At 49.2% G+C, this 27617-nt stretch overlaps 1 long non-coding RNA gene across 1 annotated transcript in view; it reads left to right on the top strand.

Moving 5' to 3' along the window:
* Window positions 1-1424: 1424 nt before the first annotated feature.
* The window catches only part of LOC140470005 (uncharacterized), a 49658-nt gene continuing 23465 nt past the window's right edge, over window positions 1425-27617 (top strand). Inside the window, exon 1 of the long non-coding RNA XR_011956297.1 lies at window positions 1425-1683. This is a non-coding gene — a long non-coding RNA (uncharacterized lncRNA). The remainder of the gene's footprint in view (window positions 1684-27617) is intronic.

The raw sequence follows: 27617 nt of genomic DNA, 5'->3' as shown, positions 1-27617 counted from the left end.
CTCTAGCTTATCTCTCCAAGCTTCAGTCTCACTGCCTTTATTCCTGATGAAGGGCTTTTGCCCGAAACGTCGATTTCGAAGCTACTTGGATGCTGCCTGAACTGCTGTGCTCTTCCAGCACCACTAATCCAGAATCTGGTTTCCAGCATCTGCAGTCATTGTTTTTACCAGTTTAAAAACCGTTTTCCTGCTTGCGTTTTTGACATAGCACCCAGAATTTGCATTCAGGCTGATTCAGCTGCATAATCTGAGACCAAGTGCTTTCTCTGTAATGCCTTTGTTATCCATTAGTGTCAGGGTTCCCATCTTGCTTTTCCATTCTGCCTGAGATCCTGTAAGGTTGTTTACTGTTGAATATTTATGTTCCACCTTTTGTTCACCCTGTAATCACGTCTGTCTGGTGACTAAGTCTCATTTATCTCTGTGTCACAAGGCTATTACCTTAATGTAGATACTTTGTCCATTCCAAATCAAAACAACATTATAATTTCCTCTTCCCCACAATTTCCTGTCACAAAACAATTCATTGATGTACAGTTTTAGTTAAACTCTGTCCCTTCCTGTTCCTTTCTGCTTGTCTTCAGCCACATTCCCATGCTGTTCTGAGGCTTCACATTTTCTCTTTGGATTTGGAAAGCTCCTTTCACCTGAAGCCTGTCCCTGCATCCTCTCTGTCAGTTTAAAGCCCTGTCCATAAACCTACTGACATGATTGGCCAGGACACTGCTCCCAGCAGTGTTGATTTTAATTCACTCATGGGATGTTGCTGTCTCTGGCTGGCCAGCATCGCATGCCCACCCTGACCAGCCTTAGAGCTGAGTGACTTGCCAGATCATTACAGTGGGCATTTCAGCGTCAATCCCATTGCGCTGGGTCTGGATTCATATGTAGGCCAGACTGGCAGCCTATAACAGATTTGCTTACTGAAAGGGTATTATTAAGCAGTTAGATGTGTATCCCTGACTCTGGCATTAAATTAGGAAAGGATATCTGGTCGGCGTTAAATTCTGGATGAACAGTCTAGTGAGAGTAACACGAGGTCATTGCCTGGTCTACTGATAGCTCCCTCATCCCTGAGTACTGATCCCAGTGCACCTTTTTCCTGACCGTGGTTTGATCCTGATACCTTCCTGCACTCTGGTGATATCACACAGTCTCTCTCCATGTGGTATCTGTCACTGTGAGGGTCTAATTGATGCCAGTGACTGCACCTTTTGCAGCTACTCCAGATCCTAAGCCAACAGAATTCTCCACTCCAGGGAGATGAGGCAACACAGACCAGGGATGGAGACAGGGATTTTCCAGATCTCTGTGGGACTTAGTGCCATTTTCCATGTGTAACCCTCACTGCATCAGTCTAATTTCCCATTCTGTCTGTTTCTCTATCTCCTGTAGATACTCAGGATGCTTTTGACTCCACAGAATTCCCAATTCCTGTCTCGTCCATCACCACACTGAAGATGGTTGGTCAGCCAGAGAGATGGAGAGTGAGAGCTGGAGCCTTCAGTAAATCCTGCAGCGAGGCAAGATAACTCACAGTGAACAGAGCAGAGTGTATTTAAGGGATCGAACTTTGGTCCAGAAGACATGACACAGATACAGTGTTGAAGGGTAAACACAGAGCATGATGGTCCCAGGCTCAAACCCCACCGTCTTGTTAATTTACATCTCTGCTGCAATACAGTAAGTTGACAGTTATCAATTCAGGCCTGTGCTGTCTTAGTGAGGATCAGTTCAACAGAGGGGAAAGCAGGCCTCCCTCAAGGAGATGGTATTGAAACCTGGGATCTTTCTGTTCTATCTTCCCTCCTCACGCTGTCTCTTGTCATGTGATAGAGTCATACAGCAAGGAAACATGCCTTTCGGTCTAACTTGTTTGTGCCAATATCGTGAATGCTTGTAATTCCCAGAAGTTTTCCTATTTCTGTAACCTCCACCACTCCCATATTCCCGCTGTATATTTGAAACCTACTCCGATGCTGACGACTCTCCCTGTATGTAAATTGCTCCAATGTCGATAACATGCCCAATCTCAGTAATCTCATCCTGCACTCAGTACAATAATTCCCATTTCTATAGTTTTGCACAATACTTACAGTAACCCCGTCTCTGTAAAATCCTCCAGCCTGAAGCAAAATACCTACCTGTGTACTTTCCTCAAGCCCCAAGAAAACATGATATCACTGTAACCTTCTGCAGGTCCGATCACACTCCTGCCTCCTGGCCTATCGCACCACACGACCACAGTAACCTTCTCCCAACCCTACCGACCTCCTTACCGATATGAATACCTCCAGACCCTTTTCAAGCCACAGCAGCACTCCACATCTCTGTTTGCTCTTCCACTCCCTACAGTCCTCCCAGCACCTCAAACACTCTCTCTTTGTGTAATTCTGCAATTTGGGGCAGCACGGTGGCTCAGTGATGAGCGATGGTGCCAGGGACCCAGGTTTGATTCTAGCGTTCGGTGACTGTCTGCCTGTGTAGAGTTTGCACCTTCTCCCTGTGTCTGCGTGAGTTTCCTCCAGGTGTTCCAGTTTCCTCCCACAGTCCAAAGATGTGCAGGTCAGGTGAATTGGCCATGCTAAATTGTCCATCGTGTTAGGTGCATTGTCGGAGAGAAGTGGGTCTGGGTGGGTTACTCTTTGGAGAGTTGGTGTGGACATGTTGTGCCGAAGTACCTGTTCCCATGCTGTAGGGAATCTAATCTAAACTCTCCCTCTGCGTTCCATATTACTGCCCCTAAATATATCCATCTATCCATAATCAGCCCCAACCCCTTCAAACCTCCGAGTCTCTGTGAACTCCCACAGCTCCAACATCCCTCCTTAACTGTGTAACCTTTTCCATTCCTGAAACACTCTGAAAATGTGGGCATCCTACAAACCTCCCTATCTGCGTAATCCTCTCAGGACCCTGTAAAACTACCGATCTGTGGAACCAGCTCCAATGCTTGTGACTCTCCCGATCAGTTTCTATAAGACTTACTATCTCAGTAACATTCTCCCGTCACTATCACCCGCCCTGTAAGTGTAAGCTCCTCCGGTCCCCCTACCAATCTAATCATCTCCATAATCTTCTCCAGCTCTTACACCCCTATCTGTGTAAACGTTACACTCCTCTACAACCATCCCTAAATCAGAAACCTCCTCCAGTGTCTGTAATACTCCCTATCTGTGTTTGTGTCTCCAGGATGTATTGCTGTTCCTGTCTCTGTAAACTCTGACAGATTGTACTGCTTGCCGGTCCGTATACTTTCCAGAACCTCAGCATCTGACATCAACAAAAGTCTTCATTAACTACAGCCTTCCATATCTCTGTTCTTTCCTCAATTCTATACAACTCTCCTAATCTCTGTAAGTAGCTCAATTCCATAAAATACCCCATGCCTGCGTAAACTGCCCCAATCCGACAGTGAGAAGCCTCACTGACCTTTTGATCGCCTGTAGTCCCTTCAGATCTCCCTGTATCTTCTCTGACTCCATTGAATACAGCCCATCTCATGTTATAACTCCTCTAACTCATATGTTACTCCCCATCTCTGTGATATTCTTCAGTCACTGCAATTCTCATTCTTTATCTCCAGAGCTTCCAATCCCCTGATCGATGTAAGGTTATTGATCCCTTGCAGCATGTTTAACACCTGGAGCAGCCTCCAACTCTTCAACGCATCCTGTTGCTGTAACCTCCTCAAATACTACAGCTCACTGTCTTTGTAATATCTTCCAGTATCTGCAACCCTCTCGATTTTTGTAACCCCCACCAGAACAGCATTCCACATCTCTGTGTAACTGATGGGAATGCTGCAGACCTGCCTTCACAGTCCTCAGTAACTCTCTGAACTCCTGCAGCCCTACAACCCTCAGTATCTCTGGCTCCTCCAATCCCTACACTTCTCCCTGGCTGTTTGAACTGATCCAGCCCCTTCAACCCTCCCCTCCACTCTTGTCCATGTCAGTGTAATTCCCAGCACCAACAATCCTCCCAGTCTCTATAAACTCCTGCAGCTCCAACTACCACCCCAATCCGTGTAATCTTCAGTCCCTCCAGTCCTTCCTTTTTCTATAAACACCTGTAGCTCCAAATACCACCCCATCTGTCTACTCTCCAGTGCCTATAACCCTCCCTTTCTCTGAACATTTCTGTAGCTCCAACTACTACTGTGTAATCTCTAGTCCCTATATTCCTCCTGATCTCTGTAAATCCTTCAGAACTGATAATCCTGTAACTCCACTTGACATCTTTCAGCCCGACAACCACCTGATCTCTAACCACCAACAGTGATCTCAAACCACCGAACTCTGTAACATCCTCCAGTCTCTACAGCCCAGCTTTTCTCTCTTAGCTTCTCTGGTAACTGTATTCCCCTTCATCTCCGGTTACAGACCCTTGCTGAGTGAAACAATGTCTCAGTATCGAATCTGTAAGAACACAAGAATCTTTGGTGTATCAACAAATTTGACTCATTTTCTAAATTTTAGCGACTGCAAGTTCAACCTCTCCACCTCTTTTCATCAATATCCCTCCATTTTGAAGACCAGCCTGGTGAACCTTTCTGCAGTTGATCTGAAACCAAGAGCTGACAGCAATAATCATGAAAGTGCTGGAATGTATCATAAACGATATGCCAGAAATACTAATTGCACACTTAGAAACTTATGGAATAAGCGCAGTCCATAAGACCATCATATATAGGGGTAGAATTAGACCATTCAATCCATCAGGTCAATTCCACTATTCGATTGTGTATGAATTGTTTCTCAACCCCATTCTCTCACTCCCTGTAACCCTTGATCTCTTTATTCATCCAGAACCTGCTTATCTCTGAGTAAGATACACTGAATCACTTAGCATCCACAGCCCCATGAGACAGTGAGTTCCACAGATCCATCACCCTCTGGCTGAATAAATACCTCCACATCTCTATTCTAAAGGGTGGTCCCTTCACTCTGAAGCTGTGCCCTTGGCCTCTGGTCTCTCCTGCTCGTTGAAACATCTTGCCCCCGTCCACTCCATCCAGGCCCCTCAGTTTTCTGTAAGTTTGAATGAGATTCTGCCGCCGCCTCTGAAACATCAACAAGTGCAGTCCCAGAGACTTCACCTGCTCCTCATATGACACAAATTTCATCCCTGCGATCTTTCTTAGAAACCCATTTCTCGTACCCCTTCACATCCTTTGGTCCGACTCTTAATGAATAACGTGTTGAGTGTAGTCCCAACACTGACCCCTGCGGAGCTCCCCCATCACCAGTTCCCATCGTGAAAAAGACCCCTTTCCTCACACTCTCTGCCTTGTGCCAATCAGACAAATCCTCTCTCCATGGTCAGCATGTTGTTCTGAAACGGAAATTTCATTTCACACCCACTGCTGGATTTATTTTTCTGTCTGGCTGTAAACAGCAGAGTTTCCCCATTACCTTCCCATCTGTAATTCCCTGGAGAAGGTGGTGGGGAGCTGCCTTCCTGACCCATTGCAGTCCTTTGGGTGTAGGGACAGACACAGTGCTGGGAGGATGGAGTGTGGCTTGGAAGGCATCTTGGAAATGCTGGTGTTTCCGTGCACTTGGAGTTCCTCTCTTTCCAGGGTATAGTGGTTCCGGGTTTGTGAAGTGCTGTTGAAAGGGCCTTCCTGAGTGACCTCAGAGCTACTTGTAGATCTTTTATTCCTTCATTTATTCATGAAGATGAGCTTTGTTGGCTGGGCCAGCATTTATTGGTGATATGGAGTTGTCCCTGAGAAGGTGGTAGTGAGCTGCCTTCCTCAGCCACTGCACCAGCCGTTGGAACTGTTGTTATCCGTGTACCCTCCAGCAGGCGCTACAACACTCCTCATGTCTGTAACTGCAAACAGATAATGCACCTCTCCCTTTTTTATCTCACATCCTCCCCGCCATATAAATCTGACAGTTCCTCACAATATCTCACCTCCTCCATTCCCATCTGTTCTAGAGATCACTAAAATTACTTTATTCTTGTTTAAACTTCTGATCATCCAAAATCTCTCCCATTTTAAATGTGAAACCCCTTCAGTTTCTGTTACTCTCCATATAACTGCAATCACTGATAGCACAGGTTCCCTTCCTAAATCTCTAATTACAATGATTGTGTTTGCTAAAGTGGCACTTTTCTTCCTCCCTATCCATCTCAGGACTTCCAGCCCCTACAATCCCACTATTTGGAATGCTCACAATTTCTACACCACCTCAAGTCCTGGGGGTCCTTGAAAATTACCAGTGCCCCAAAGGTTTATATTCCCCCCAGTTACTGCAAGTCTTCTCACTCTGTCACATCCAAGTCTCCATCCAAATCTCCAGGACCAGACAACACTTGCTGGCTCTCAATTTGCATTTGTTGAAGTCTACACATCTCTGTAAGCAGCTCAGAAAAAGTCACTTAGACTCTACAAAGCTCCGTCATGCACAAGCCACCATCTCTCTTTTCCCTTGCCTTCTTCAATGTCTGAAACTCTCACTGTATCTCCAGTAACGTTCTTGAGTTGATGCAGGTTTGCCTAGTTCCCCAGAATACCTGTTCCATCCCATATAGCACGCTCAATCACTGTAACACTCTCTGCTTTGTCTAGTCCTGCCTTTTCTAATGTTTTTCCAGGCACAACGGCGATCCTATAAGAGAGCAATACGGAATGGAATGTTATAAATTTCAGCTGAGGATTGAGGCCTATCGTTACCTGGGAGTCACAAAGGGAGGGAACCTGAGAGAGAGCAGCACAGAGCGGGAGAATATTAATCAGTAGCGAGGTTTGAGGCCGACGAGGACTTGGAGTTGGAGAAGCAGCAGAGCAGGAGGCTCGAAATTAACACCGAGTCACAGAGGGAGTGACCATGTGACGGAGCAACTTGGAGCAGGAGCATGAGGCTCACTCACACCTGGGAGTTCCAGAGGCAGCAAAGTGGGAGGATATAAATCAACACTGAGGATCGAAGCCTAATTGTGCCTGGGAGTCACAGAGACAAGTGACCCTGTGAGGGAGCAAAGTGGAGTGGGAGCTGAAGGATTACACGTCCCTGGGAGTCACAGAGACGGTGACGCTGTGAGGGAGCAGAGTGGAGTGGGAGCTGGAGGATTACACGTCCCTGGGAGTCACAGAGATAACTTCTGCTGCTGGGACCTGCCTGCACTGAGTTTGAAAAAAGTGCAAGAGCCATCGCAGAAAAGGCTGTAATTTCATTGGCTGATAAATACACCGCTATTAGCGACAGTCAGTTAATTGCTATAATTTTTTTTCAACTTCTGAAATAAGGGTTGAACACAGAAATAAGAGGGAGAACTGAAATTGTGAGCAAATATAATAAATTAACCTCAGTAAGCCCAGTTGAATAAGGGACTTAACCATATTGTTATTTCCCGAATGCTAACTTCATTCTAAGTAATTAATTAAGTTACTCCAGACATGTTGCATTTTAAGACATGGTAAGACTTGTTTGTCGATGGAAAATGTGTTCTGTTACATTGGGAAGTCATAGCCCCTGCTTGTGTCCTAGATGGACACTTGGTCATGGAGTTCAGACAGTGACTAGAGACTCTATGGGACATCTGTTATGCTGAGAGTTAGGTGGATAGTACACACACACAGCAGATTACCCTGCAGACATGACAGCCTGGAAGAAGGAAGGGTCTGGGGGATGAGGCAACCAGAGAGAAACAATGAGGGAATACAAGAAAATCCTGGTATCTCCCTCCCAATTCAGTTTCCCAGTTTGGAAGCTGAGTACATTGTAGGCTGCTCAAGGGAGGGCAGTCAGAGCCATGTCTGTGGCACCACAAGCAGCCTGACTGTACAGGTGGGGAGGGAGAAGGAAGGAGGAGCAATAATCACAGGGGAGACAGGAAAGTGAAGAAGGTGTCAGTGTGTCTGTAATTCCAGGATAGTGGGGTTAAGAATGTCACTGTGTCTGCAGGACATTCGTCTGGGGAACAGTGAGCAGTCAAAGGCCATGTTCATGTTGGTAGGAATGACCTGGGTAGGAAGGGCGAAGTGGTCTGCGAGTCAGAAATTAGGGAGCAAGGTGGATGGTTAGCAAGCCGGTCCGCAAATGCAACAATCCCTGGAATACTCCAAGTGCCGTGTCCAAGTGAGAACAGGACTCGTGGTTTTAGGTAGATGAGAGTGTGACTGGAATGATGATTCAGCAGGAAGGGCTTCAGATTCCTGGGACATTGAGACTGGTTCTGGGGAAGGCAGCAGCTGTACCAGCTGGATGGGCTAACATGACAGAGCTGGGACTGAGTTCATTGTGCGGTGTTTGGGAGGGATTGAAAATAACTTGGCGTGTGCTTAGGATCCAAAATGGAATTGAAGAGGAGACTACCAGAATTCTCAAACTAATGTGAGATACAGTTGGTACTAATTTACAACAAGTTTATCAGTGGAAGATGGAGTAAGAAAGAAAGCCTTAATCTGAGGTACTCTGCATGGACGTGAATACTCAGTGTGGGGAGTTCCAGATGCAGATTGGTGTGTGGAAATCTGATGGACTGATCATCGAGAGCTGGCTCAAGGAATGGCAGGACTGGGTGTTAAATAGTGCTGGGGAAAAGGGATTCTGAAATGATAGAATTGAAGGGAAAAGATGAAGGTAGAAGTATTTGTTTTGATTAGTGTTAGTTAAGAGGTCCAAGAGAAAAATTAGATTAGATTACTTACACTGTGGAAACAGGCCCTTCGGCCCAACAAGTCCACACCGCCCCGCCGAAGCGCAACCCACACATACCCCTACATCTACCCCTTACCTAACACTACGGGCAATTTAGCATGGCCAATTCACCTAACTTGCACATATTGGACTCTGGGAGGAAACCGGAGCACCCAGAGGAAACCCACGCAAACACGGAGAGAATGTGCAAACTCCACACAGTCAGTCGCCTGAGGCGGGAATTGAACCCAGGTCTCTGGCGCTGTGAGGCAGCAGTGCTAACCACTGTGCCACCGTGCCGCCCACAAAAAGAGGATCCGTCCGAGGACAGAATGAATTTGGCTGGAGCTACAGAACAACAAGTGTACACTTACACTGTAAGGTACAGTCTGTCTGCCAGGAACCAAAGAACTGATGGAGAGAATAAATATGCAGGGTCATTTGAGAGCGATGACAATACTACAGATCGGTTATACTGAGAAACGTAATGTTGCCAGATATAGACAGAGATACTGTTGGTGAAAGGTCACGAGGGACAAGTGTTCCTGGATTACATGGAGGAGAACTCACTGCAGGAGTATGTATCCAACCCAAGAGAGCATGTACTATTGGATCTGGTCCTTGGGAAAGAGGTGGGGCAAGTGGATCCAGTGTCAGTAGAGGATGGTTTTGGGGCACAGCGATCATTTTATTGTAAAGTTCAGGATGTTGTAGAGAATGACATGCAATAATTGTGACTGAGAAACATTAGTTGATTGAGAGCAGGCTTCAATGGGGCAAGAATGAAGCTGGGAAATTTTGAACAAGGCCAGTGAAATGGTAGCGTTAAATAGTGTGAACCAGGTCAGATTGAGCTGGGATTATGGAGATATGGCTGCAGTGTGACCAAGACAGACCTGGATAATCAAAGACTTTTCCCCATTTCTACAGGAAGGATAAACAGGACAACACAGTGAAGTAGCATTGTGTATAAAGGATGTGGTCAGTATTATTGTGATGCTAATCAATTCACACACTGCTCCTCCCTGCCCTCACCCCTCATCCCTACATATTAATCCTATCAGATATTGGTAACCTTTGCAAACTTCAGAAAATAGCACAGTATAGAGGAGATCACTCTGTCCACTGTCTGCATTGGACAAGATGTAATGTTGTTTTTTAAAGCCCTAGTTCTGTCTCCCCAGACAGTGTAGGACTTCAGGTGCAGATCCCGGCACCTTTTTAAAATGGTTTGAGAGTTTCTGCCTCTATACCACTTACGTGTGTGACTCCCAGATCCCGACCATAAACTGCGTTAAATAACAACTTTCCTAATCAATTCTCTAATATTTCAACCAATTACATTAAATAATTTCCACTGATAACTGAGCTCTCCAACAGGTGCAAGGTATTCTCTCCCTTTCGACCCAGGATCCTGACAATATGTGCACCTCAATCTAATCTCCTATCAGCACCCTCCGTTCCAATCTTTACTCATAACTACACTTCCACTGTCACAGGGTGAAGAATCTCCTCTGTACCCTCTCCAGTCCAATCCCATCCTTCCATGTGATGGGGTGACCAGAACTGCACACAGTCCCCAAGCTCTGACTGAACTCATTCTTCATACAGTTCCTACATAAGCTTCCTGCTGCGAAATTCTGCCCTTTGGCTTACAGAGGAAATGATGCCATTTGCTCCATTAACGAGATTTTTGGTGTTTCCAGCTACCTTCATTTATCTGCCCACACTGACCACGTTCTCATTTATTGCACATTCTCCTCTATTGCTGATGTCCCGAAATGCCTTGCATTACTCTTCTCTGGGTTGTTTGCTTCATTCACCTGGACCCCATAATTTCTGTTTTTAAACAGTCTGCCATGGGATCTCTCTTCAAATCCAAATAATTCACATGCAGTTACAGGTTAGTGCCTCAGACCGACAGTCAGATTAATTACACACGATCTTCCTTGAACAAATCGAGACCGACTGTCCTGGAGTCCCTGGGACTTACTCAGTGACCGTTTATTCACTCTCAGAGTTCCAGCCTCGACCTCTTCACTCAGTCCCTTGCTCCACAGTAAACAAAGTTGCAGTATTAGCCATTTTCCTGTCCTCCGGCATCATTGCTGCAGGATTGGATAATGTAGGTAAATATAAGGCAGGGGATTTTCCCGACTCCTTTTAACAGTCTGGAACATTGTGTTACCCCTTTTTTGAGGATTTTAATCTACTGTATAATTCTCCACTCCAAGTTTGTTGCACCCAATATTTCATCCCTGTTTTGATTCAGACAGACAGAAGCCTAAACCATCTTATGATATGGTCAAGTATCGTTTTAATCTGGTTTCATGGAGGGTTACTCTCCACCAGGTGAAGTGCATTTTCTCATGATACCATCCCCAATCTGCCTCATTAACTACCCTCCCTGCCCGCGTGGTCTTCCTCTCATCTGATACTAACACAATGATTTTTCCCCTTCGTCATAACAGCTGCCCTCTGACTGGATATCCCAGAATGCACCGGCCTCCCTGTTTCCAGGAGCCATCTTTAAAAAGTCATTTTACTCTTGAATTGTGAACCCGAAACTGGCCTGGACATGGCAGAGGGGGTAAAACTGGGGCTCCCCATTGTGGACAAACCCCTGGTCCTGGGGTATGACATGGTGCATGAGAGGGGCATTATCTTCCTTCAGGGCTGGCAGGGGAAGCTATGACACCAGACCCTTCCAGCTTGGTCCGAGGCTGACCCCTGGGTCAGTGTGATTCCAGCCTTCTGGGTGAATGCCCAGCAGTGTAGGAAGGAGGTCAGTGACCTTTTCCCCTCTACCAGGGTAAGTGGCATCATCCCCACTTCTCCCACCCTCAGTGAATACAGCACCTTCTCTCAGTCTCTCTCTAATCTCTTCTCTGCCCCTCTGCCCAACTCTGCTTGGTGTCTGTGCTGCCCACTCACTCAGTCAGAACCCCTCGACAACTTTCCCCCAACTGTCCCAGTACTAACAGCTGTACCAACCACTTCCATTTCACTAATCCTCCTTGGTAATTCTCACATTCCAGAAGGAACTATCCCACACTAGGGCACAAAGAGCTAAAAGGGATATGGGGCAGCCTAACATTCATCTCCTCACCCCCTCACAGGGGAAGAATCCTGACCCCAACAACCATGAGAGGCTGACAGACCGTGTCCCAGCTCTCGAACTGGGATCGGAGACTCCCCCTGACTCCCTGTGCTGGGCACAGTGACTGACTGTGGACAATGATATCAAGCTTCCTGATTTATGTCTCTGCTAAACACCAAGACAATACAGCAGACAGGTGAGCCTGGTAGCTCTGGCTGAGGGGAAACGCTGCTAAAGGCAGGGTAAGGCAAGGCAATAATTTTGTGAGCATTGAAGCCAGTTCAAAGTGAGTGTGTACAAACATGGAGTGACCAGCTCAGAGGGACAGTACATGAGCTGGGTGTGTGTCCCCTGAGCACAGTGTCCTTGCAGCAGCATTGCAATGTGTGTTGTCAGCGCGCCCTGAGCTGCAGAATTGAATTACAGAAGCGTGGTGTCAGTGGGTCAGAGATGTGCTGGAATGGCATGGTGAGGCTGGCATGTGTCAGATGCCAGCATTGGTGGGTGTGGAGTACATGCAGCTTCTGTCAGTGCAGTTTCCCCCGAGACGTTGGTATCCAAGATAGAATGACGCAGGAGCGAGGGTCAAGATGGTGTCACCAGGTACCAGCTCAGACATTCATGTCAAATTCTCAATATTGAGTTTCCCCAAGGTGGGGAAGGATATGAAGCTACAAGTTGATGAGGGGAGGGATCCACAATAATATGGCTGTTGGTAATCAGTAATCATTCAGTGAGCATCTCGCCACCCCCGGGCTCAAATCTTGACAAAAGGAATGGTCCAACACAGGAACAGGCCCTTCAGCCCAGCAGGCCCGCACTAACACAGGATGCCCTTCTAAAGTTAAAACAAAAGTTTTTGCTCGAATACCTCTACGTCATTCTATTCCCTACTTACTCATACTTGTGCCAAGATCCCTCTTAAATCTTGATATATTGACTTCTTCCCCTCTATCAGTGCATTCCAAGCACTTTCACATTCTGTCTGGAACAGCAAAAAAAACCTATCATATCTCCTGAACTTTCTCCTTTTTACCTAAAACCTACGGTCCTGAGTAATTGATATTCCTATTCTGGGAGGGGAGGGGTGGGGGGTTGGGAACTGTCCTTCTATCTATGCCTCTGATAATTGTGTAAATATCTATCAGGTAGCCCCAAAGCCAATGATGCCCAGGTGCACACAAACCACGATTGTTCAATTTCTCCTTCTGGCTAATACCATCCAAACCAGACAACATCCTGGTAAAACGTTTCCATACACTCTCCAACACTTCAACATCGTTCTGCTGGTGTGGCAACCAGTCCTGTACACGATATTCTAAATGTACCTCGAACTAAGTTTCTCTACAGCTGCAATATGACCTGTTAATGTTCATACTGCATGCTCCGATGCCTGTCTGCAAGTTTGCCGTCAGTCGTCTTGATCACCCTATTCATCCGTGTTACCACTTTCAGGGAACGGTCGAACTGTATACCGAGATCCCTTCGGATGTTGATGCAGCCAGTAGTTTTTCCATCCACTTTATATTTCTCTCCTGCATTAGACCTTCTAAAACAGATCACATCGCAACTGCAGAGATAACGTTACACCTGTATTTTCTCTGTCCAAGACTGCAGCTGACAGTGGGAGGTATGTCGGTCGGTGATGGTTACTATACAGTGGGAGGTATGTCGGGGTGTGATGGTTACTGTACAGTGGGAGGTATGTCGGGGTGTGATGGTTACTGTACAGTGGGAGGTAGGTCGGGGTGTGATGGTTACTGTACAGTGGGAGGTATGTCGGGGTGTGATGGTTACTGTACAGTGGGAGGTATGTCGGGGTGTGATGGTTAATGTACAGTGGGAGGTATGTCGGGGTGTGATGGTTACTGTACAGTGGGAGGTATGTCGCGGTGTGATGGTTACTGTACAGTGGGAGGTATGTCGGGGTGTGATGGTTACTGTACAGTGGGAGGTATGTCAGACCATGATGGTTACAGTACAGTGGGAGGTATGTCGGGGTGTGATGGTTACTGTACAGTGGGAGGTATGTCAGACCATGATGGTTACTGTACAGTGGGAGGTATGTCAGGCTGTGATGGTTACTTTACAGTGGGAGGTATGTCAGACCATGATGGTTACAGTACAGTGGGAGGTATGTCGGGGTGTGATGGTTACTGTACAGTGGGAGGTATGTCGGGGTGTGATGGTTACTGTACAGTGGGAGGTATGTCGGACCGTGATGGTTACTGTACAGTGGGAGGAATGTCGGGGTGTGATGGTTACTGTACAGTGGGAGGTATGTCGGGGTGTGATGGTTACTGTACGGTGGGAGGTATGTCGGGGTGTGATGGTTACTGTACAGTGGGAGGAATGTCAGGGTGTGATGGTTAATGTACAGTGGGAGGTATGTCGGGGTGTGATGGTTACTGTACAGTGGGAGGTATGTCGGGGTGTGATGGTTACTGTACAGTGGGAGGTATGTAGGGGTGTGATGGTTACTTTACAGAGGGAGGTATGTCGGGCCGTGATGGTTAATGTCCAGCGGGAGGTATGTCAGGCTGTGATGGTTACTGTACAGTGGGAGGTATGTCAGGGTGTGATGGCTAATGTACAGTGGGAGGTATGTCGGGGTGTGATGGTTACTGTACAGTGGGAGGTATGTCGGGGTGTGATGGTTACTGTACAGTGGGAGGTATGTAGGGGTGTGATGGTTACTTTACAGAGGGAGGTATGTCGGGCCGTGATGGTTACTGTACAGTGGGAGGTATGTCGTGCCGTGATGGTTACTGTACAGTGGGAGATATTTCGGGCCGTGATGGTTACTGTACAGTGGGAGGTATGTCAGGGTGTGATGGTTACTTTACAGTGGGAGGTATGTCGGGGTGTGATGGTTACTGTACAGTGGGAGGTATGTCGGGGTGTGATGGTTACTGTCAAGTGGGAGGTATGTCGGGGTGTGATGGTTACTGTCAAGTGGGAGGTATGTCGGGGTGTGATGATTACTGTACAGTGGGAGGTATGTCGGGGTGTGATGGTTACTGTACAGTGGGAGGTATGTCGGAACGTGATGGTTACTGTACAGTGGGAGGTATGTCGGACCGTGATGGTTAATGTCCAGCGGGAGGTATGTCAGGCTGTGATGGTTACTGTACAGTGGGAGGTATGTCGGGGTCTGATGGTTACTGTACAGTGGGAGATATGTCGGACCGTGACGGTTACTGTACAGTGGGAGGTATGTCGGGGTGTGATGGTTAATGTCCAGCGGGAGGTATGTCAGGCTGTGATGGTTACTGTACAGTGGGAGGTATGTCAGGGTGTGATGGTTAATGTACAGTGGGAGGTATGTCGGGGTGTGATGGTTACTGTACAGTGGGAGGTATGTCGGGGTGTGATGGTTACTGTACAGTGGGAGGTATGTAGGGGTGTGATGGTTACTTTACAGAGGGAGGTATGTCGGGCCGTGATGGTTACTGTACAGGGGGAGGTATGTCGTGCCGTGATGGTTACTGTACAGTGGGAGATATTTCGGGCCGTGATGGTTACTGTACAGTGGGAGGTATGTCAGGGTGTGATGGTTACTTTACAGTGGGAGGTATGTCGGGGTGTGATGGTTACTGTACAGTGGGAGTTATGTCGGGGTGTGATGGTTACTGTACAGTGGGAGGTATGTCGGGGTGTGATGGTTACTGTCAAGTGGGAGGTATGTCGGGGTGTGATGGTTACTGTCAAGTGGGAGGTATGTCGGGGTGTGATGATTACTGTACAGTGGGAGGTATGTCGGGGTGTGATGGTTACTGTACAGTGGGAGGTATGTCGGACCGTGATGGTTACTGTACAGTGGGAGGTATGTCGGACCGTGATGGTTAATGTCCAGCGGGAGGTATGTCAGGCTGTGATGGTTACTGTACAGTGGAAGGTGTGTCGGGGTCTGATGGTTACTGTACAGTGGGAGATATGTCGGACCGTGACGGTTACTGTACAGTGGGAGGTATGTCAGGCTGTGATGGTTACTGTACAATGGGAGGTATGTCTGGGTCTGATGGTTACTGTACAGTGGGAGGTATGTCGGACCGTGATGGTTACTGTACAGTGGGAGGTATGTCAGGCTGTGGTGGTTACTGTACAGTGGGAGGTATGTCGGGGTGTGATGGTTACTGTACAGTGGGAGGTATGTCGGGGTGTGATGGTTCCTGTACAGTGGGAGGTATGTCGGGGTTTGATGGTTACTGTACAGTGGGAGGTATGTCGCGGTGTGATGGTTACTGTACAGTGGGAGGTATGTCGGGGTGTGATGGTTACTGTACAGTGGGAGGTATGTCGGACCGTGACGGTTACTGTACAGTGGGAGGTATGTCAGGCTGTGATGGTTACTGTACAATGGGAGGTATGTCTGGGTCTGATGGTTACTGTACAGTGGGAGGTATGTCGGACCGTGATGGTTACTGTACAGTGGGAGGTATGTCAGGCTGTGGTGGTTACTGTACAGTGGGAGGTATGTCGGGGTGTGATGGTTACTGTACAGTGGGAGGTATGTCGGGGTGTGATGGTTACTGTACAGTGGGAGGTATGTCGGGATTTGATGGTTACTGTACAGTGGGAGGTATGTCGCGGTGTGATGGTTACTGTACAGTGGGAGGTATGTCGGGGTGTGATGGTTACTGTACAGTGGGAGGTATGTCGGGGTGTGATGGTTACTGTACAGTGGGAGGTATGTCGGGTGTTATGGTTACTGTACAGTGGGAGGTATGTCGGGGTGTGATGGTTAATGTGCAGTGGGAGGTATGTCGGGGTGTGATGGTTACTGTACAGTGGGAGGTATGTAGGGGTGTGATGGTTACTGTACAGAGGGAGGTATGTCGGGCCGTGATGGTTACTGTACAGTGGGAGGTATGTCGTGTCGTGATGGTTACTGTACAGTGGGAGATATTTCGGGCCGTGATGGTTACTGTACAGTGGGAGGGATGTCGTGCCGTGATGGTTACTGTACAGTGGGAGGTAGGTCGGGGTGTGATGGTTACTATACAGTGGGAGGTATGTCGGGGTGTGATGGTTACTGTACAGTGGGAGGTATGTCAGACCGTGATGGTTAATGTACAGTGGGAGGTATGTCGGGGTGTGATGGTTACTGTCAAGTGGGAGGTATGTCGGGGTGTGATGGTTACTGTCAAGTGGGAGGTATGTCGGGGTGTGATGGTTACTGTACAGTGGGAGGTATGTCAGGCTGTGATGGTTACTGTACAGTGGGAGGTATGTCAGGCTGTGATGGCTACTGTACAATGGGAGGCATGTCGGGGTCTGATGGTTACTGTACAGTGGGAGGTATGTCGGACCGTGATGGTTACTGTACAGTGGGAGATATGTCAGGCTGTGGTGGTTACTGTACAGTGGGAGGTATTTCGGGGTGTGATGGTTACTGTCAAGTGGGAGGTATGTCGGGGTGTGATGGTTACTGTACAGTGGGAGGTATGTCGGGGTGTGATGGTTACTGTACAGTGGGAGGTATGTCGGGGTGTGATGGTTACTGTCAAGTGGGAGGTATGTCGGGGTGTGATGGTTACTGTCAAGTGGGAGGTATGTCGGGGTGTGATGGTTACTGTACAGTGGGAGGTATGTCGGACCGTGGTGGTTACTGTACAGTGGGAGTTATGTCGGGGTGTGATGGTTACTGTACAGTGGGAGGTATGTCGGGGGGTGATGGTTACTGTACAGTGGGAGGTATGGCGCGGTGTGATGGTTACTGTACAGTGGGAGGTAGGTCGGGGTGTGATGGTTACTGTACAGTGGGAGGTATGTCGGGGTGTGATGGTTACTGTACAGTGGGAGGTATGTCGGGGTGTGATGGTTACTGTACAGTGGGAGGTATGGCGCGGTGTGATGGTTACTGTACAGTGGGAGGTATGTCGGGGTGTGATGGTTACTGTACAGTGGGAGGTATGTCGGGGTGTGATGGTTACTGTACAGTGGGAGGTATGTCGGGGTGTGATGGTTACTGTACAGTGGGAGGTATGTAGGGGTGTGATGGTTACTGTACAGTGGGAGGTATGTCGGGGTGTGATGGTTACTGTCAAGTGGGAGGTATGTCGGGGTGTGATGGTTACTGTACAGTGGGAGGTATGTCGGGGTGTGATGGTTACTGTACAGTGGGAGGTATGTCGGACCGTGATGGTTACTGTACAGTGGGAGGTATGTCGCACCGTGATGGTTACTGTACAGTGGGAGGTATGTCGGGGTGTGATGGTTACTGTACAGTGGGAGGTATGTCGGGGTGTGATGGTTAATGTACAGTGGGAGGTATGTCGGGGTGTGATGGTTACTGTACAGTGGGAGGTATGTAGGGGTGTGATGGTTACTGTACAGAGGGAGGTATGTCGGGCCGTGATGGTTACTGTACAGTGGGAGGTATGTCGTGTCGTGAAGGTTACTGTACAGTGGGAGATATTTCGGGTAGTGATGGTTACTGTACAGTGGGAGGTATGTCGTGCCATGATGGTTACTGTACAGTGGGAGATGTTTCGGGCCGTGATGTTTACTGTACAGTGGGAGGGATGTCGTGCCGTGATGGTTACTGTACAGTGGGAGGTAGGTCGGGGTGTGATGGTTACTATACAGTGGGAGGTATGTCGGGGTGTGATGGTTACTGTCAAATGGGAGGTATGTCGGGGTGTGATGGTTACTGTCAAGTGGGAGGTATGTCGGGGTGTGATGGTTACTGTACAGTGGGAGGTATGTCAGGCTGTGATGGTTACTGTACAGTGGGAGGTATGTCAGGCTGTGATGGCTACTGTACAATGGGAGGTATGTCGGGGTCTGATGGTTACTGTACAGTGGGAGGTATGTCGGACCGTGATGGTTACTGTACAGTGGGAGATATGTCAGTCTGTGCATGTTACTGTACAGTGGGAGGTATTTCGGGGTGTGATGGTTACTGTCAAGTGGGAGGTATGTCGGGGTGTGATGGTTACTGTACAGTGGGAGGTATGTCGGGGTGTGATGGTTACTGTACAGTGGGAGGTATGTCGGGGTGTGATGGTTACTGTCAAGTGGGAGGTATGTCGGGGTGTGATGGTTACTGTACAGTGGGAGGTATGTCGGGGTGTGATGGTTACTGTACAGTGGGAGGTATGTCGGGGTGTGATGGTTACTGTACAGTGGGAGGTATGTCGGGGTGTGATGGTTACTGTACAGTGGGAGGTATGTCGCGGTGTGATGGTTACTGTACAGTGGGAGGTATGTCGGGGTGTGATGGTTACTGTACAGTGGGAGGTATGTCGGGGTGTGATGGTTACTGTACAGTGGGAGGTATGTCGGGGTGTGATGGTTACTGTACAGTGGGAGGTATGTCGGGGTGTGATGGTTACTGTACAGTGGGAGGTATGTCGGGATTTGATGGTTACTGTACAGTGGGAGGTATGTCGCGGTGTGATGGTTACTGTACAGTGGGAGGTATGTCGGGGTGTGATGGTTACTGTACAGTGGGAGGTATGTCGGGGTGTGATGGTTACTGTACAGTGGGAGGTATGTCGGGTGTTATGGTTACTGTACAGTGGGAGGTATGTCGGGGTGTGATGGTTAATGTGCAGTGGGAGGTATGTCGGGGTGTGATGGTTACTGTACAGTGGGAGGTATGTAGGGGTGTGATGGTTACTGTACAGAGGGAGGTATGTCGGGCCGTGATGGTTACTGTACAGTGGGAGGTATGTCGTGTCGTGATGGTTACTGTACAGTGGGAGATATTTCGGGCCGTGATGGTTACTGTACAGTGGGAGGGATGTCGTGCCGTGATGGTTACTGTACAGTGGGAGGTAGGTCGGGGTGTGATGGTTACTATACAGTGGGAGGTATGTCGGGGTGTGATGGTTACTGTACAGTGGGAGGTATGTCAGACCGTGATGGTTAATGTACAGTGGGAGGTATGTCGGGGTGTGATGGTTACTGTCAAGTGGGAGGTATGTCGGGGTGTGATGGTTACTGTCAAGTGGGAGGTATGTCGGGGTGTGATGGTTACTGTACAGTGGGAGGTATGTCAGGCTGTGATGGTTACTGTACAGTGGGAGGTATGTCAGGCTGTGATGGCTACTGTACAATGGGAGGCATGTCGGGGTCTGATGGTTACTGTACAGTGGGAGGTATGTCGGACCGTGATGGTTACTGTACAGTGGGAGATATGTCAGGCTGTGGTGGTTACTGTACAGTGGGAGGTATTTCGGGGTGTGATGGTTACTGTCAAGTGGGAGGTATGTCGGGGTGTGATGGTTACTGTACAGTGGGAGGTATGTCGGGGTGTGATGGTTACTGTACAGTGGGAGGTATGTCGGGGTGTGATGGTTACTGTCAAGTGGGAGGTATGTCGGGGTGTGATGGTTACTGTCAAGTGGGAGGTATGTCGGGGTGTGATGGTTACTGTACAGTGGGAGGTATGTCGGACCGTGGTGGTTACTGTACAGTGGGAGGTATGTCGGGGTGTGATGGTTACTGTACAGTGGGAGGTATGTCGGGGGGTGATGGTTACTGTACAGTGGGAGGTATGGCGCGGTGTGATGGTTACTGTACAGTGGGAGGTAGGTCGGGGTGTGATGGTTACTGTACAGTGGGAGGTATGTCGGGGTGTGATGGTTACTGTACAGTGGGAGGTATGTCGGGGTGTGATGGTTACTGTACAGTGGGAGGTATGGCGCGGTGTGATGGTTACTGTACAGTGGGAGGTATGTCGGGGTGTGATGGTTACTGTACAGTGGGAGGTATGTCGGGGTGTGATGGTTACTGTACAGTGGGAGGTATGTCGGGGTGTGATGGTTACTGTACAGTGGGAGGTATGTAGGGGTGTGATGGTTACTGTACAGTGGGAGGTATGTCGGGGTGTGATGGTTACTGTCAAGTGGGAGGTATGTCGGGGTGTGATGGTTACTGTACAGTGGGAGGTATGTCGGGGTGTGATGGTTACTGTACAGTGGGAGGTATGTCGGACCGTGATGGTTACTGTACAGTGGGAGGTATGTCGCACCGTGATGGTTACTGTACAGTGGGAGGTATGTCGGGGTGTGATGGTTACTGTACAGTGGGAGGTATGTCGGGGTGTGATGGTTAATGTACAGTGGGAGGTATGTCGGGGTGTGATGGTTACTGTACAGTGGGAGGTATGTAGGGGTGTGATGGTTACTGTACAGAGGGAGGTATGTCGGGCCGTGATGGTTACTGTACAGGGGGAGGTATGTCGTGTCGTGAAGGTTACTGTACAGTGGGAGATATTTCGGGTAGTGATGGTTACTGTACAGTGGGAGGTATGTCGTGCCATGATGGTTACTGTACAGTGGGAGATGTTTCGGGCCGTGATGTTTACTGTACAGTGGGAGGGATGTCGTGCCGTGATGGTTACTGTACAGTGGGAGGTAGGTCGGGGTGTGATGGTTACTATACAGTGGGAGGTATGTCGGGGTGTGATGGTTACTGTCAAGTGGGAGGTATGTCGGGGTGTGATGGTTACTGTCAAGTGGGAGGTATGTCGGGGTGTGATGGTTACTGTACAGTGGGAGGTATGTCAGGCTGTGATGGTTACTGTACAGTGGGAGGTATGTCAGGCTGTGATGTCTACTGTACAATGGGAGGTATGTCGGGGTCTGATGGTTACTGTACAGTGGGAGGTATGTCGGACCGTGATGGTTACTGTACAGTGGGAGATATGTCAGTCTGTGCATGTTACTGTACAGTGGGAGGTATTTCGGGGTGTGATGGTTACTGTCAAGTGGGAGGTATGTCGGGGTGTGATGGTTACTGTACAGTGGGAGGTATGTCGGGGTGTGATGGTTACTGTACAGTGGGAGGTATGTCGGGGTGTGATGGTTACTGTCAAGTGGGAGGTATGTCGGGGTGTGATGGTTACTGTACAGTGGGAGGTATGTCGGGGTGTGATGGTTACTGTACAGTGGGAGGTATGTCGGGGTGTGATGGTTACTGTACAGTGGGAGGTATGTCGGGGTGTGATGGTTACTGTACAGTGGGAGGTATGTCGCGGTGTGATGGTTACTGTACAGTGGGAGGTATGTCGGGGTGTGATGGTTACTGTACAGTGGGAGGTATGTCGGGGTGTGATGGTTACTGTACAGTGGGAGGTATGTCGGGGTGTGATGGTTACTGTACAGTGGGAGGTATGTAGGGGTGTGATGGTTACTGTACAGTGGGAGGTATGTCGGGGTGTGATGGTTACTGTCAAGTGGGAGGTATGTCGGGGTGTGATGGTTACTGTACAGTGGGAGGTATGTCAGGCTGTGATGGTTACTGTACAGTGGGAGGTATGTCGGGGTCTGATGGTTACTGTACAGTGGGAGATATGTCGGACCGTGATGGTTACTGTACAGTGGGAGGTATGTCAGGCTGTGGTGGTTACTGTACAGTGGGAGGTATGTCAGGCTGTGATGGTTACTGTACAATGGGAGGTATGTCGGGGTCTGATGGTTACTGTACAGTGGGAGGTATGTCGGACCGTGATGGTTACTGTACAGTGGGAGGTATGTCAGGCTGTGGTGGTTACTGTACAGTGGGAGGTATGTCGGGGTGTGATGGTTACTGTACAGTGGGAGGTATGTCGGGGTGTGATGGTTACTGTACAGTGGGAGGTATGTCGGGGTGTGATGGTTACTGTACAGTGGGAGGTATGTCGGGGTGTGATGGTTACTGTACAGTGGGAGGTATGTCGGGGTGTGATGGTTACTGTACAGTGGGAGGTATGTCGGGGTGTGATTGTTACTGTACAGTGGGAGGTATGTCGGGGTGTGATGGTTAATGTACAGTGGGAGGTATGTCGGGGTGTGATGGTTACTGTACAGTGGGAGGTATGTAGGGGTGTTATGGTTACTGTACAGAGGGAGGTATGTCGGGCCGTGATGGTTACTGTACAGTGGGAGGTATGTCGTGCCGTGATGGTTACTGTATAGTGGGAGATATTTCGGGCCGTGATGGTTACTGTACAGTGGGAGTGATGTCGTGCCGTGATGGTTACTGTACAGTGGGAGGTATGTCGGGGTGTGATTTTTTACTGTCAAGTGGGAGGTATGTCGGGGTGTGATGGTTACTGTCAAGTGGGATGTATGTCGGGGTGTGATGGTTACTATACAGTGGGAGGTATGTCGGGGTGTGATGGTTACTGTACAGTGGGAGGTATGTCAGACCGTGATGGTTACTGTACAGTGGGAGGTATGTCGGGGTGTGATGGTTACTGTCAAGTGGGAGGTATGTCGGGGTGTGATGGTTACTGTCAAGTGGGATGTATGTCGGGGTGTGATGGTTACTGTACAGTGGGAGGTATGTCAGGCTGTGATGGTTACTGTACAGTGGGAGGTATGTCAGGCTGTGATGGCTACTTTACAATGGGAGGTATGTCGGGGTCTGATGGTTACTGTACAGTGGGAGGTATGTCGGACCGTGATGGTTACTGTACAGTGGGAGATAGGTCAGGCTGTGGTGGTTACTGTACAGTGGGAGGTATGTCGGGGTGTGATGGTTACTGTCAAGTGGGAGGTATGTCGGGGTGTGATGGTTACTGTCAAGTGGGAGGTATGTCGGGGTGTGATGGTTACTGTACAGTGGGAGGTATGTCGGGGTGTGATGGTTACTGTCAAGTGGGAGGTATGTCGGGGTGTGATGGTTAATGTACAGTGGGAGGTATGTCGGGGTGTGATGGTTACTGTACAGAGGGAGGTATGTCGGGCCGTGATGGTTACTGTACAGTGGGAGATATTTCGGGCCGTGATGGTTACTGTACAGTGGGAGGTATGTCAGGGTGTGACGGTTACTGTACAGTGGGAGGTATGTCGGGGTTTGATATTTACTGTACAGTGGGAGGTATGTCAGGGTGTGATGGTTACTGTACAGTGGGAGGTATGTCGGGGTGTGATAGTTACTGTACAGTGGGAGGTATGTCGGGGTGTGATGGTTACTGTACAGTGGGAGGTATGTCATGGTGTGATGGTTACTGTACAGTGGGAGGTATGTCGGGCCGTGATGGTTACTGTACAGTGGGAGGTATGTCAGGGTGTGACGGTTACTGTACAGTGGGAGGTATGTCGGGGTTTGATATTTACTGTACAGTGGGAGGTATGTCAGGGTGTGATGGTTACTGTACAGTGGGAGGTATGTCGGGGTGTGATAGTTACTGTACAGTGGGAGGTATGTCGGGGTGTGATGGTTACTGTACAGTGGGAGGTATGTCATGGTGTGATGGTTACTGTACAGTGGGAGGTATGTCGGTCCGTGATGGTTACTGTACAGTGGGAGGTATGTCATGGTGTGATGGTTACTGTACAGTGGGAGGTATGTCGGGGTGTGATGGTTAATGTACAGTGGGAGATATTTCGGGCCTTGATGGTTACTGTACAGTGGGAGGTGTGTCAGGGTGTGATGGTTACTGTATAGTGAGAGATATTTCGGGCCGTGATGGTTACTGTACAGTGGGAGGTATGTCGGGGTGTGATGGTTACTGTACAGTGGGAGGTATGTCGGGGTGTGATGGTTACTGTCAAGTGGGAGGTATGTCGGGGTGTGATGGTTACTGTACAGTGGGAGGTATGTCGGGGTGTGATGGTTACTGTACAGTGGGAGGTATGTCGGGCCGTGATGGTTACTGTACAGTGGGAGGGATGTCGCGCCGTGATGGTTACTGTACAGTGGGAGGTAGGTCGGGGTGTGATGGTTACTATACAGTGGGAGGTATGTCGGGGTGTGATGGTTACTTTACAGTGGGAGGTATGTCAGGCTGTGGTGGTTACTGTACTGTGGGAGGTATTTCGGGGTGTGATGGTTACTGTCAAGTGGGAGGTATGTCGGGGTGTGATGGTTACTGTACAGTGGGAGGTATGTCGGGGTGTGATGGTTACTGTACATTGGGAGGTATGTCGGGGTGTGATGGTTACTGTACAGTGGGAGGAATGTCGGGGTGTGATGGTTCCTGTCAAGTGGGAGGTATGTCGGGGTGTGATGGTTACTGTACAGTGGGAGGTATGTCGGGGTGTGATGGTTACTGTACAGTGGGAGGTATGTCGGGGTGTGATGGTTACTGTACAGTGGGATGTATGTCAGGGTGTGACGGTTACTGTACAGTGGGAGGTATGTCGGGGTTTGATATTTACTGTACAGTGGGAGGTATGTCAGGGTGTGATGGTTACTGTACAGTGGGAGGTATGTCGGGGTGTGATAGTTACTGGACAGTGGGAGGTATGTCGGGGTGTGATGGTTACTGTACAGTGGGAGGTATGTCATGGTGTGATGGTTACTGTACAGTGGGAGGTATGTCGGGGTGTGATGGTTACTGTCAAGTGGGAGGTATGTCGGGGTGTGATGGGTACTGTACAGTGGGAGATATTTCGGGCCATGACGGTTACTGTACAGTGGGAGGTATGTCGGGGTGTGATGGTTACTGTACAGTGAGAGATATTTCGGGCCGTGATGGTTACTGTACAGTGGGAGGTATGTCGGGGTTTGATGGTTACTGTACAGTGGGAGGTATGTCGGGGTGTGATGGTTACTGTACAGTGGGAGGTATGTCGTGTCGTGATGGTTACTGTACAGTGGGAGATATTTCGGCCCGTGATGGTTACTGTACAGTGGGAGGGATGTCGTGCCGTGATGGTTACTGTACAGTGGGAGGTAGGTCGGGGTGTGATGGTTACTATACAGTGGGAGGTATGTCGGGGTGTGATGGTTACTGTACAGTGGGAGGTATTTCGGGGTGTGATCGTTACTGTCAAGTGGGAGGTATGTCGGGGTGTGATGGTTACTGTACAGTGGGAGGTATGTCGGGGTGTGATGGTTACTGTCAAGTGGGAGGTATGTCGGGGTGTGATGGTTACTGTCAAGTGGGAGGTATGTCGGGGTGTGATTGTTACTGTACAGTGGGAGGTATGTCGGGGTGTGATGGTTACTGTACAGTGGGAGGTATGTCGGGGTGTGATGGTTACTGTACAGTGGGAGGTATGTCGGGGTGTGATGGTTACTGTACAGTGGGAGGTATGTCGGGCCGTGATGGTTACTGTACAGTGGGAGGTATGTCGCACCGTGATGGTTACTGTACAGTGGGAGGTATGTCAGGCTGTGGTCGTTACTGTACAGTGGGAGGTATGTCAGGCTGTGATGGTTACTGTACAATGGGAGGTATGTCGGGGTCTGATGGTTACTGTACAGTGGGAGGTATGTCGGACCGTGATGGTTACTGTACAGTGGGAGGTATGTCGGGGTGTGATGGTTACTGTACAGTGGGAGGTATGTCGGGGTGTGATGGTTACTTTACAGTGGGAGGTATGTCGGGGTGTGATGGTTACTCTACAGTGGGAGGTATGTTGGGGTGTGATGGTTACTGTACAGTGGGAGGTATGTCGCGGTGTGATGGTTACTGTACAGCGGGAGGTATGTCGGGGTGTGATGGTTACTGTACAGTGGGAGGTATGTCGGACCGTGATGGTTACTCTACAGTGGGAGGTATGTTGGGGTGTGATGGTTACTGTACAGTGGGAGGTATGTCGGGGTGTGATGGTTACTGTACAGTGGGAGGTATGTCGGGGTGTGATGGTTAATGTACAGTGGGAGGTATGTCGGGGTGTGATGGTTACTGTCAGGTGGGAGGTATGTCGGGGTGTGATGGTTACTGTCAAGTGGGTGGTATGTCGGGGTGTGATGGTTACTGTACAGTGGGAGGTATGTCAGGCTGTGATGGTTACTGTACAGTGGGAGGTATGTCAGGCTGTGATGGCTACTGTACAATGGGAGGTATGTCGGGGTCTGATGGTTACTGTACAGTGGGAGGTATGTCAGGCTGTGGTGGTTACTGTACAGTGGGAGGTATGTCAGACCGTGATGGTTACTGTACAGTGGGAGGTATGTCGGGGTGTGATGGTTACTGTCAGGTGGGAGGTATGTCGGGGTGTGATGGTTACTGTCAAGTGGGTGGTATGTCGGGGTGTGATGGTTACTGTACAGTGGGAGGTATGTCAGGCTGTGATGGTTACTGTACAGTGGGAGGTATGTCAGGCTGTGATGGCTACTGTACAATGGGAGGTATGTCGGGGTCTGATGGTTACTGTACAGTGGGAGGTATGTCAGGCTGTGGTGGTTACTGTACAGTGGGAGGTATGTCAGGCTGTGGTGGTTACTGTACAGTGGGAGGTATTTCGGGGTGTGATGGTTACTGTCAAGTGGGAGGTATGTCGGGGTGTGATGGTTACTGTACAGTGGGTGGTATGTCGGGGTGTGATGGTTACTGTACAGTGGGAGGTATGTCGGGGTGTGATGGTTACTGTCAAGTGGGAGGTATGTCGGGGTGTGATGGTTACTGTCAAGTGGGAGGTATGTCGGGGTGTGATGGTTACTGTACAGTGGGAGGTATGTCGGGGTGTGATGGTTACTGTACAGTGGGAGGTATGTCGGGGTGTGATGGTTACTGTACAGTGGGTAGTATGTCGGGGTGTGATGGTTACTGTACAGTGGGAGGTATGTCGCGGTGTGATGGTTACTGTACAGTGGGAGGTATGTCGTGCCGTGATGGTTACTGTTATGTGGGAGGTATATCGGGGTGTGATGGTTACTGTACAGTGGGAGGTATGTAGGGGTGTGATGGTTACTGTACAGTGGGAGGTATGTCAGGCTGTGACGGTTACTGTACAGTGGGAGGTATGTCAGGCTGTGGTGGTTACTGTACAGTGGGAGGTATGTCAGGCTGTGATGGTTACTGTACAATGGGAGGTATGTCGGGGTCTGATGGTTACTGTACAGTGGGAGGTATATCGGACCGTGATGGTTACTGTACAGTGGGAGGTATGTCAGGCTGTGGTGGTTACTGTACAGTGGGAGGTATTTCGGGGTGTGATGGTTACTGTACAGTGGGAGGAATGTCGGGGTGT

Source organism: Chiloscyllium punctatum, chromosome 50 (genome assembly GCF_047496795.1).
Source record: "Chiloscyllium punctatum isolate Juve2018m chromosome 50, sChiPun1.3, whole genome shotgun sequence".
NCBI lineage: Eukaryota > Metazoa > Chordata > Chondrichthyes > Orectolobiformes > Hemiscylliidae > Chiloscyllium > Chiloscyllium punctatum.
The sequence above is the reverse complement of the archived record's forward strand: the minus strand, read 5'-3'. Positions and strand labels throughout refer to the sequence as shown.